Here is a 10,769-nt window from a genome sequence, read left to right on the forward strand (position 1 = left end):
CAGGCACCTAGGAGTTAGTCACTATAACATCTGATGTTCAGGCTCATAATTAATAGAGTGGAGTTTGCAGGCTGTATTAGATGCCTAGGCCAACAATGATACCCAATGGCAAGCTGGTGTCTCACCCAGGGATTTTATACAGACATCATGCCAAGCAAATTGTCATCTGGATACAAGGAAACCTACAGGTTATAGGAAATACAGATTTTTGCAACCACTCTAGTAAATCCTAACGTTCAACAACTGTGTTGGAAGGTTGTGTCTGCTTATTTAACAGTAAGTAAACACAGCTGAAGTATGGGATGCTGATAGGGAAAACCTGGCCACTATTCAGCCTACTCCCACCGTACTCCCAGCACCCAGCACTCAGCAGGCACATCACTGCCTATGGTTCCACAGAACTAGCAACGTCAGCATCACCTTCTGGAGTTGCAAGTGCCAGTTTTGAGCTCAGCATCCCACATGCACAGATTATTTTTTCTCTAGAGCCACTTCACTTTAACAGAGTAATCTATATTGATGACTGTGTGCCTTTTTTTATTCCCTCACTTAGACCTGTGAGGTCCTTTTGGAGCTGCCTGCCTTTAGAACAGCATTTAACTAGCCAAAGGAGCCAAAAGACTCATTAACTAAAAAGAAAGTTTTAGGCAGCATAACAGAAAAATGTTGATGCTTAGTAGTTAGGACACGTACTAGGGTAAGACCTGGTTTCTGCCTGGAATTTGTTTAAAGTCCTTTGGTATCTGGCCCAATGCAGCCTGTTTCAATTTCAACAGAATTTGTAATAAAAATGTAGTCCCATTATCAGTGCACTGAGCCATTTACTTACTCCCACACACAAGTCAGATGCATGGCAAATCAGTTTACAGAGATCATTTAATCACTCATGAGCGCACCTTGGGCAATATATCCTAATTCTCATAAATTATCTACAGTTTCTAGTGTTTATTCAGAAGAGAAGCATTTCAGGAGGTCAGAAAGGATCATTCATCTGAAGCTTAGAAATTGCTCCTCTGTCAGTTTTACATCCAGTAAAGGAATACACAGTAATTTTCAGACTTGCATCAGGTTTTATTATTTTTCTGATAATGGGTCGGGGTTTTTTTCCACAGAAAGAATAAATTATCATTTACAAGATTTCTGATCTAGTATTTTCTTTCATATTTAATCCAGTACTGAGCATCATTTTATGCAATCATCCTAGGACTGTGAACAATTTTTACTTATCCCAACACTCAAAATTTGATTGCTTTTGTATGGATACATTTTATTGCAATGTGCATAATGTGCCTCCCCCTAAACATGAGAATGAAAACTAATCCACATTAAATTTTGGACACTCATGAAGTATCACACTATTACCCTGAATATAAAGAGAATCTAATTTTCAGCATTTTACTACGGAAAATTTAGAATGGTTCTATTTACAAGGATAGAGATGTTTCTACATGAATGAGAAGAGTGAGGTGGAGCTCTTTACCTTGCCTCTCCATCCAGGTATGCCATGCAGGAAGGAAAGGCACGTTTTCACATGGTGTGCTGGGGAGCAGCCCCACGACTTGGGGCGCATTGGCACAGGGCATCCAGTCACGTCACTAAAGGTAGATGAGGAGCAGCACTGCAGCCACAGGGAAACCCTTGAGATCCTGCCCCTCTATGACCTCCTCCTTCTCCTCCCACTTCCCTGCTACAGCTCTGCAGAGCTCCGGGCAACACATGAAGCTCCCGCTGCCAGACAGAGAAGGAAGAGGGGGAGAGGTAGGAGCTGCAGCTGCCCCAGCACTGTCTGCAGGAGAAAATTAGACTCTGCTACACCTTACACCTTACAGAGAGCAAGGTCTGCCCAAAGGCTGCCTTTGTATAACTGGTAGGCATTTATTTTAATGTCATGACTCACTTATTGTGTCTCTCTCTATAACTAAAAGATGCAATAATAATGATTGCAGCCCATTCGGCAGCCAAATTCAGAGACGTGGTGTTCTGAAAGGCTGTCACAGACAAAGACTCTTTGGCTTGGAGCATGTTTCAAATCTTCCCATCTCCCAGGAAACATTTATGACCTGCTTAACACACACTAGTGCAAATGCAAGTCTTTCTAAAGTCAAAATTATAGATGCAGATAGGGTATAACTTAGTATAACTCTACTTTCCTATAAATAGATTGAAAAATGACTGCAGTTAAAATCTTCCTTGCTTAGTTAAAAAAATTATCTTCAAGCCCAAGATAAACATGAATGTGAGCATTAACTATTCAGATTCCTGGCATTTCAGTGACTGATGACTGAAAAAAAACCCGCCAAAACAACAAAAAAAACCCCCATGAAATATGAACTCCTGACAATAAAAAAGGATTTGGAAAAGAGACAATGAAAATGAATAAAAATTGAAACAGGAACACCAAAACCAGGACAGAAGCCATTGTGGCTCTTCCCAACCACAGCACTAACAAATGTGAGGGCAGCCTAAATATCTGCACAGCTCCACAATTCTGTGCCATGTGAATAGCCTGTGACAGCTCCCAGAAGCTGCCTGCTCTGTGGATTGCTTGTCAGTGCTGATCAGTACTGCTGAGTGCATATCTGCAGGTTCCAGGGATATCAAATGACCTGAACCTAAGAGCAATGGGCTTTAATCTGCAGATAAATTTAAAGACCCCAATTCCCTGCTGACTTAAAAGGGGATTCAAGAATCTCTCCAGCTCCAGACATTCACTAGTAAGAAACATCAAGTCAGAAAAATTAGGGAATATTCCTTGCTGTAAGCCCAAGCTCACTGTTACCTTCTATCAGTCCAAAGATCGGGGTGGCCTTAAACACCCTGCAGCAAATAGACAGAGAGCTTTGTGGTAAAATGGGCATTGGCATTTGAATGAAATATACTTAAACAGGTAGACCCCAGCATCTCAGTTTCTGATTTATTCTTTTCCTCTTCAAATCACCCTAATAACAGATACTATTTTTAAGGGTAAAAAACTTTAAATTTTCCCTGTAGAAAGAGCTTCCCCATTTTTTCATATTCTTACTCCCTTCTCTAGAAGGGAGTCTCATTCTTTATAATTTCTACAACTGGAGTTTGAACAGCTTTCCATAAAATTAATGACTGTACTCCAAGCCTTTAATCTGGTCTTTTTTGACTGATTAAGAACAAATAGAGCATGAGCTACAAAGGAAGAACTTTTCTTCTTCAGCTGACAGAAGGCAAGTTACTCTCAAACTCCCAAATATGAACTGCTGGTTTATAAATAACTTCCAGAAATTCAGTCAGTCAGTCACATCTAAGCCTCCCTAAAAGAGAACTGAGGGAAAGAGACATGTTTGGACAAAATTCCTGTTCTGGATCATTTAATCATTAAATTAAACCAGGAATACAATTTTTTGGTTGTACTGCATAGAAATACTTGAGCAATATCTTTTTTTATCAGAAAATCTGACACAATTGTCCCTCTTCCATTTTTGTAATCACAGAATCACAGAATGGCTTGTGTTGGAAGGGACCTTAAAGATCATATAGTTTCACCACACCCTTACCTGGGATGCCAACCTCTAGATCAGGTTGCTCAGGGCCTCATCCAACCTGATCTTGAACACTTCCAGGGATGGGGCATCCCTTGGCATTGCCTCCAGTTCACCTAGATTGAAAATACTTTCAGTATTTTACTTGCACACTCCGGGTGCCCTTCATGTCAAACAAGCAGTGTAACAGGTAGGAAGGTGTCAGGAACAGACCTTTGTGCCCTTGCAGGGTGACATCACATATCCACCTGTGCTGCAGAGAGAATTGAGACTTCCACTAATTTAGCTTCCTGCTGCTTTAACATAGAAAATGCGAGCACCAAGAAGTTGTTGTGCAGCAATACTTAAAGAGGTACTTGTTATTTCATGTTAAGCACCAGGACCAGTGATCTTACCAGCCTATAACTGTGCTCAGCAGGAGGGTGATGGGCAGGGAAGATGATGACAAAGTCAAGAACAACACGAATGTAGCTGACTGAAGATGCTGGCAGAGACTGGCAGAAAATTTACTTGAACTGCTCTAAATGAAAAGCATGGCTTAAATGGACACCTCTATCAGAAAGGAACGTGCTAAGGTGCACTGAGTCTTAGTGATTTGCACCTGAAAACCAGCCTGCTCAGTTTTTTGCCACTGAATAACTCCAATAATAATATGTGGGGCAGGAGGGAGAGAGGCACCTCGAGAAGTGCAGATTCTCAGTGTGGTTCCCCATGTCTACACAGCAGCATTTCTAATCTTCTCCCATACCGAAGTGTCTTTACATGCAGGACCCACACAGGGGAAAAGGCCCATACAGTTATGACTGATGTGATTACACATTTAAAGATCAGTGTGCAGCTTCCAAGTTGCTTTGAAGAGCTGAAGGAAAAAGGGGAGCAGAGATGCTTGTTTCCATAGGGCTCTGCTCAGGCCTCTTCACTGATGTAGCCAGAACTTACCCCTCAAGATGTAGGTCCATTTTAGAGCTGAGGTCCAGGGCACATCTCCAGTGAAGATCTTGAGGCTTCCCATTTCCTCACAGGATACCCCTGTTTTGTAAGGTTCACACCAGATTAAATAAAAATCACTTCAAAAGAGGACACTGTCTCTTGGGCCATGTTTTACAAAATACTTTAAACAGATGCACATAACTTCCCCTGACTGTGAAAATTTTCTAACCTTTCTGATGTTAAAGATTTCTATTAAACAACACTTCAGCGAGTGAGAATCTATTTTCAAGTGGCAGAGGCAGTTTCCAGGGTGCCATGTTGTAATTTAGCAGTGCCAAGTACTAGTTTGAATTTTAAAGCATGCTTTTAGCAGTTTGAACTGCATTTTCCACAAGACTATTTCACCACAGATGCTCTGAGTTTGCTGTTACACAGTCGAAGAGCCATGCTTTTGAGAACATTTAAACATCACAATCAAATTACAACTGCCTGATATCATCACAGTTGCTGCACCATGTCTAGCAAAAACAGATTATGGAATGTCATACCGATTAGCAAAATAATCTTGCAATAATACTATTTCTGGAGAGCAGACATAAACATTTGCAGCCACTATCTACAGCTCCTCCAGCAAGCATAAGCATGAGCAATCCTAATTTTCCCCAAGACTTTTTGTTGTTGAGAACATAACTCCAACCAACCTTTTCTTCACTGTGTTTAGTCCACTTTCTGTCACCTTTTAATTACAGTAATGTTTTTGTCAAAAATTTTTCTCCATGCTTTTGTTTAGGTGCCAGAATTCAGCTTTTCTCTTACTGGCTCTGTGTTTTCATTTAATTAAATCTTCTTTTGTTGCTACATATTTATTTGTAACTTTTGTATTTTCATGGCAAGTACTCACTCTGGCAAGGCTTACTGCAAGAGTTACTGCACCATATTTCTTTCCTAGCACTTGCCAGGTATTTACCATGGATTGTCTGTCCCTTTCCCATTTGTGTGCTTCCTTTTTTGAAATATAGGAATTACACTGAAAGTGCACTGAATAGATAGTAAATAATAACAACAACAGTGATAATAATTATTATATTTATTCAGGGGGAATCTGAGTCTCATTGCCTTTCTGCAATAATATATAAAAAATCACTTCCCCTCAGGGAAGCCTATGTAGAAATACAAGGCTGTTGCTAATTACAATGGCCAAGTACCCAGCCCTAATGTGGACAAAATGTTCAGAAAAAAAGAATACAGATGGGAACGGGTAGAAAGGACCTGTGACTGCTACTTCATTCTTTTCACTGGTGCTGCCTGTCCCACCACTCCTTAGTAACCTCTCTTGTTAGCCTCCATTTCTCATTCCCTGTGTGCAGCACTGGCATTATCCACACTTCCCTGGGCATTGCCCATTCAGATTTCCTCCTCTCCGTGGGCCTCCCACACCACTCACATCAGGCAACATCCCTGTGCCCCAAGCCAGCAATCAACACCCAGAAGTAGACAGCCCAGAGGCAAGTCAGGAGTGATCAGGATCCTCACCACAAAACTCCAAGCACGAGGAGTGGAACTCAGGGTTAGAGTGCACCTGAAAATACAATTGAAAAGCTCCTTTTATTCCTCAGTTCCCACAGCTGGGATACTGCTCAGGACGTTGCCACAGGTTCCCCATCTTCTGAATTTTCTTTCGAGCAACACCCTCCTCCCCAAGTTTCTGTTCCTCCTTCACATATGTGAATCCTCCAGCTTCTTCTGTGTTCACATGACCCCATAAAGCATATCTGGGTGACCTCACCTATCTGTGCTGCTGCCAGGCCATGAGGGTCCCTCGGGAGAGGCAGCTGGCAGAGCACGTGTGGGCTTGGCCAGAGGGATTCACCGGGGTGATGCTGAGCATCCGTGTGCCAGCTGCCTCACCAGGCCTTCTCAGCAGCACACTGAAGGCAGCTTCAGACCTCCCAAGAGCTGCTCTGTAAATCACACATAGGCCTGGCTTACAACCCTTCCCTCCCACTTAGAGAAGCACTTTTCAACCAGCTTTGTGCTTGCCAGCATTTTAGCAAGGATACCAGGCACATTAATACAAGATATGAGTTATACTGCACCACAAGCCTGTTAGGTGCAGGAGTCAGAATTTTGGACACACATCTAGAATATTTTCAGTGCAATAATAAAAGATCTGTCTCTAGTTTCCCTACTGTTTTCAGCAAGTTTCTTTGCTGTAAGACCACAGCAACACCTATTTTTTCAACAAACCAATATAAAGCATGAATGAAGAAAACAAGCAGTTCCTGATACCCTACACAAACTCAGTGGCAAATATATGTGTGCACTTGTGCTCAAGGGAGTTTAGGTTTCCAAGGTCTACCCATACCAAAGCTCCTTTGGTAAAACATTCATGCTAGCTTCTCTGTGTGTTACTGCTGTCAAGAACGAGAGCTAAATATGAGTGAGCAGGGTGTCCCTGAGGGATCATGCTGGTAAAAGGAGACCCTCAGGGCAAAGAGAGATTCTCTGCTCACTGGGTACAGAGGAGGCTGAGTGGGATCCCTCCTGGATGCTCTCCAGGGGCACGGTAATGCACCATCTGTGTCCTGTTGTTGCTTCTGCCATTTAATGCAGCCTCCTTCATTAGCTGGCAAAGAGAATCTCAGCTGAAAATCAGCTTCCCAAGGGCAGTGAGGGGAGGAGAGCAGCACTTATCCCAGGCTGTAAGGCAGCAAAAATAACACATTTCCAAAGCTTTCTCACTTAGAAAAGTAAACTAAGCTATTTCGAGAGTTTCAGTTAAAACAGACATTCTCTACCCATAATTGAATATGGGATTTGGGTTTACTGAGCTGCCCAAAGTGCTTTGTTCCTCACTGTCTGAGCACCAGCAGGCAGCAGCACTTAGCCCTGTTTGAGCAGTCGCCTGGGAGAGCTGCTGGCCCTATCTGCTCTGTCAGCCCTGGTCCCTGGTCACGCAAGGTTTTGTGTAATGGACCGCATGCCATTCAAGTGAAATATTTATCATAATCATATTTACAAGAGGCTTGGCTCCCAGGAGGGACTGAAGGCCTGAATACCACATCAGAAGTGAAATAACATGTAGTGTAGTTTGTTGGGGCTGTTAGTTTTTTTGTTTTTTTTCAATTGTATTCAGAAAGTTCAGAGCCAGGCAAAAAAATGGTTTGTTTGGGTCAGTGGCCACAAGAAATACTTGAACATGTCTGATGGGAATCAGGAAAAAAAGTAACTGAGCAGAAGTAATGCTTATCAGCAGAAAGCCTCTCTGCTTGCAGCAGGCTCCATGCCACCTCTCCCTGCTGCCATATTGTTTGCTCTATCCCCATCCATCCCAGAGGTACAGCCACACTGGCAGCTGCAGCAGGGCACAGTTATAAACGTGTAGTGAATGATTTTAAGGCTCCCCAGAAGGTGTGCGGTTTGCGAGTCTGTGCTGTGATCTTATGTGGCTGGTAGGCTATGGGAGAGACAAAAGAACTGTGGAGGGTGGGAGTGGGGACATGTAGGGAGCAGGGCCAGACAGGAGCACAGCTGGTGGCACAGCAGTGGCAGGGCATCCAGCAGCCTGAACTCCAAAAGCAGGTCGCTGAAAGTTGCTACTCCATCTGGAACTTAAAGGCTACGGAAAAGGTGAAAAGGTCATGGTTTTTGCTAAAGCTTTTGCCCATGTGCAGCACTGGAGGCAGGTTGGGTGCTGGTCACAGGAGGCACCCTGATGTCCATGCTACAGTTGTGGTAAGGAATTGTGCTTGTCGGCTTCATGAATGACTGTCTGTAAAAGGCAGTGTGTTCTCATGTGTTTAGGTGGAGGGGAAGTTCAGGCTATGACTTCTTGGCTGTAGCTGGCAGCCTGTTCCCCTAAAACACTTTTAATACATACTTGACTCAAACACAGAGTCAGATGGTTCAACAGTCTCCTCTAATTATGTCCAGGTACTTTCTATTTTTCAGCTTTCCCCTCAAGTCTCAGTGTGTGTCTGTCTATCACACTGGTTAACAGTCCATTGGAATGAACAGTTTTGGGTTTTCTGTACTTGCCCTGTTTGAGGTTTGTCTCCACACTTCTCTTCCATGAAAACTCCCATGAGCTGGTGTTGTGAGACGTAGTAGAGCATGACACTGTGTCACCTTCCTGTAGCCTGGCGGATCTGCAGCCCACTAAGTGCTCATGTTCTCCTGAAGGTGGGTGATAGAGGCTACTGGCAACACTACCAGAATCTGGGGCTTAGAGCATCTTTCAAGGCACACTGAGATGGTTGCTGAGCTTTGTGCAATGCCTATATGTAGCTCTTCGATGTATTGCACTATAATTATCTGAAATATAAGTTGAGATTCCCATTCTCCTCAACAACCAAAGAGTACGTGTGATGGACAGGTTGGGGGGGTGACACAGTCTAATGTGGCAGAAGCTGAAGCCTTTACGAGGACCTTTGCACAACTAAAACTTTGTAAGAAAACCAGCAACATCTGCAGGGCACCATACAGGTGTGGGAGTTAAGGATGTGTTTTCTGACCTCTGATTCAGTCGTGACTCAGGGTTCAGAAGCCACATTTGCCTAACACAGGGGATCACGACTAACCTCTTCCCACGGGACATTGGGAGGATCTCTTTAATGATTACCCTGTCACACTATGTGTTCTAATTTATTCCAGGTCTGGCTAGACCTGAACACAAGTGAAATCTCTGGGAAGTTCAGATGCTTAGCCCCTGAAAATCTTTGTTTTACAGAGCTAGAGTTCAGGATTCATAAGGCAAGATAGATCTGTCCTTCAGCTGCTAAGATTTTAAGTGTGGCCAAAACAACAAGCCTTGCTTTTTCCCTTAAATATTCTTCTTTGTTTTCCAGTGCAATCTAGGTCTTATACAAAAGCCACAAATATGTGTGTGCTTATTCTTAGCTGCCAATTTTGCTAAAGAAGAGTAAGACTCACTTATTGACCATTGAGTGTTTTATTGTGGCAACAGCTCATTCATTTTTTAAAGGAATTATATATTTAAACTGATGAAAGCAGAGACTTGCCAGCCATGACTATAATACATCCTGCTCATAGTAAATACTGCTCTGGCATGTGTGGGCAGAAGCTTGTTCAGGGCATTGTCAGGGCAGAAAAGGGACATTTGGCCTCTATAAAAGACTGAAATCTGCACAAAACCCCACTGGCCAGTCTTGTCCTTGCTCTGTTTTACCCATCAGTGGCAAGACAGTGCAAGAGCTTGGGATGTCATTGCAGCCCTGTGGCATGGCCCCACAAACCTGATAGCTTTTTGGCACTAAACTGCTGGCAAAGGTGTGCAGAAAATGGCAGCTGGGAACCAGGTCCGGAGGCATTCAGTGCAGAGGCTCTGAGAATGGGCTGCAGGCTAGCAGACTTCACTTCCTTCCCTAGTTGGCAGTACTTTTGGATGGTACAGTCTTGCTAGTTCAATTTTATTAAGCAACTTATGTTTTGCATCCATTCCCATTTTCAATTGTACTTCTACATGTAGCTCAGACTGAGAGCAAGAATTTTATATAGACAAAAATCTCTCCCTACTCTTCTTCTTATGCGTGCTCCAACTAGTGCACAGGATTATTAAAAAAAAAAAATCTGTGTGAGAACCTGTGAAAGTGAATGACAAAGAGAAGAGTGTAAAGGATATTTGAGTTGGAAATCAGTAGGAAGTCTTTGTGAAACACTTAATGTGCACTTGCTGTGCTGAGTCTTCAGCCATTAATCCCGTTTGTTTCCTCCTGTAATGTGGATGCTAAAAAGCAGGAGCAGAGTCTGCTCCTGCTTTTTAGCATCAATTGTCCTGATTTATTTACATATAACCTCTCTTTCTAGTGATACTTCATGATCCAAACCCTTGAAAATTGGGGGTCATTATCAAGAGCCCTTGCTTTGGATAGGTTACAAATGCATAGCCATTTGCAAAGAATATTTCTTCAATGCAGCATTCCTACCTTTTATTGATTCACATGAGGGATAGAAACTTCAAACAGAATGTCAATTTTGTTGCAGTGAAATTTAACAGCTTGATGCACTACCATCTGTTGAAGGGAAAATAAGAATCAAGCTGATGTTAGGGTTTAATGCTATAATAAGTTTTTAAAGTGTACAGCAATACTGATGGCAAATTCATTCCTTGAGCAGATTGATCTCTTTTGGAGGTGCTGTATGACTGCAAGAATGGACAGAATTATTTGGTCTCTTAGGCAGGAAAGACAGGGAATTTGGTACATGAGAAGAAAGGAAGCCAGAGAGAGGATGATTAACCACATAGTCAGCAGAAGAGTCAAAGGGAAGATCAGCACATTGGCTTTCCTGCTTAAGGCAAGATAGACA

The sequence above is a fragment of the Corvus brachyrhynchos genome, unplaced genomic scaffold, assembly GCF_000691975.1.
Source record: "Corvus brachyrhynchos isolate BGI_N302 unplaced genomic scaffold, ASM69197v1 scaffold175, whole genome shotgun sequence".
In the NCBI taxonomy this organism is placed as follows: Eukaryota; Metazoa; Chordata; class Aves; order Passeriformes; family Corvidae; genus Corvus; species Corvus brachyrhynchos.